Source organism: Cebus imitator, unplaced genomic scaffold (assembly GCF_001604975.1).
Source record: "Cebus imitator isolate Cc_AM_T3 unplaced genomic scaffold, Cebus_imitator-1.0 Scaffold314, whole genome shotgun sequence".
In the NCBI taxonomy this organism is placed as follows: Eukaryota; Metazoa; Chordata; class Mammalia; order Primates; family Cebidae; genus Cebus; species Cebus imitator.
Genome location: NW_016107629.1, coordinates 1520357 through 1522548, shown reverse-complemented (window position 1 = coordinate 1522548; position 2192 = coordinate 1520357). Strand labels below are relative to the sequence as shown.

Here is a 2192-nt window from a genome sequence, read left to right as displayed (position 1 = left end):
ATTCATTTCATGGAAATCTATTCCTATTTCTGTGGAGATTTTTGAATGCTTTTTCTGCTAATCTATTAACAGGGAAGCTACCAATGACCTGATGTGGATGGGTATAATGGAAATTTTAGGACAAAGAGGATGAAGATTAACAAGGAAATAAATGTATTTCATCGATAGACTTGCTCCTGCATGAGCTTGGAATGGGCTGACTTACAAGACAAAGCTCACATCTATATAACTTTGCTTTTGTTATATGTATAATCACTGATCTGGCCAAGATGTATAAAACATTAACAGGTGCAACACATAGGACCCGCCTCTGCCAATGCATCTCATTCAACTGTCTTCTGCTGATCACTGAAGAGCTAGGATAATTTGTAAGAATACAGCCATGGGTTGGAAGCCTTCCCAACTCTCCTGTATCTTCAATCTTTCTCTATTAATTTTAGCTTTATTTCCTTAAACTTAAAATATGTCTAAGGCTCTCTCACATATGTAAGTAAGCAATGACAAGAAACAAACAAAAAAAAAAAACAAAAATGCTTTGTCTATGCTTTAGGGAATTATCTTATTTTTCTTTGTCTCTATTTCTTTTTTTCCTACTCACTCATTAATCTGGTTTTTTCTTCTGCTATTGTCCAGCACACACATTCTAGTAATGCTACCCGCTCCTAGGTCTTTAGAGACGTTTAGTATTGTGAATTCAATGGACAATGCTCAGATATCTTCATAATTCACTTTTCTGTGGTACTTGATACTATTTAAAATTTGTTACCATTCTATTTCTTTTGTAGAATCCTTTTCTTTCTTCTGCCTCGTAAATGCTGAATTCTGTGGTTTAATCTTTGGTTCTTTTTCCTTGCTTCCCGGAGCTTTCTTGAGTGATCTAATAGATACCCTTCTATATGCCAGTGACTCCTACAGTGTGTCTATCCCAGGGTCCAAGCCTATGTTTCTTACTACCTATTAAGTTGCCCTCTATGGATATCTGATAGCTAAATTAAATGTAATAAGTCTAAAATGAAAATATTTTTCTCCCTAAGTTTGTTTCTTCTCAAAACTTTTATAATATATTGCTTAATAATAATACTATTTATTCAGTAACCCATGAAAATTCAGAATCTTAATTTTAGATTTCTGGCTGACCATCAAGTGATCATCAACTACTACCTCAATTACTGCACATATCCATTCCTGATCTCTTCCCACCTGTTTGTGTTGGGGAACCCCAAGACCACCCTCCAAGCTCATTGATTTGCTAGAATGACGTGCAGGACTCAGCATATTGTTGCACTCACAAATAAGATTTATTATAGCTAAAAGATACAAAGCAAAATCTGCAAAGGGAAAATGTGCATGAAGTGAAGTCTGAGAGAAAGCCAAGTACAAGATTCCAGGAATCCTCTCCCTGTGGAGACACATGGGACATGGTTAATCTTTTCAGCATTAAATTCAGATAACATATATGAAATGCCATTTGCCAGGCAAGCTCATTAGAGACCCAGTACCCAATATTTTTGTAGTTGACTGGTCATGCAGACACCGTCTGTCTTTCATTTACCAAAATTCCAAGTTTGCAAAAGGAGAGCAGCTGTTCAGGACAATCACATTGTTTGTATAAACAGTTTAGGCAGAGCCATTTTAATAAGTTGGGGAATGCTGAGAACCTTCGTGAAATCCAATTTCCCAGACACAAGCCAAAATGTAATCTTATAAGCAGGTCTTTCTGAGAATAGCAGTCTTAGCCTTGCTATGTAAACCCTCTTCTGCACACTACCATTGTATTGAATGTCTTTGTAAGAAACCCATCATTTCTCTGGCTAAATGTTTTTAGCCTTCATTAACTATACTACACAGTCCAACCTCCCATTCAATTATGTGTCTCAAAGGTCTATAATGGAGCCTAGAGCATGGCAGACACTCGATATTCTTCACAATTTATTTGAAAACATATAAATTCATCATAATTTTGTCATGTTCCACATTTCCAATGTCATCTCTTATCTCTCCCCAAAGAATATTCTATAATGCAGACTTTCCAAAGACTGCTCTTCCCAAGTTTTCTCACATGTGTCAGCTCTTTGCAAAGGAAGTTTCCTCTTTCTAGAGTACTCTTTCCTCCCTTAGCTACTGGGCAAAGTCAAGCCTCGGCTGAAGGGTTAGATCCTACTCTTTCATCCCATGTGATGTGCTACAGGTAG

At 36.8% G+C, this 2192-nt stretch overlaps 1 long non-coding RNA gene across 1 annotated transcript in view; it reads left to right on the top strand.

Moving 5' to 3' along the window:
• LOC119467643 overlaps positions 1–322 on the top strand; it is a 1149-nt gene extending 827 nt beyond the window's left edge. Inside the window, exon 2 of the long non-coding RNA XR_005196191.1 lies at positions 73–322. This is a non-coding gene — a long non-coding RNA (uncharacterized LOC119467643). The remainder of the gene's footprint in view (positions 1–72) is intronic.
• The last annotated feature ends 1870 nt before the right edge of the window (positions 323–2192 follow it).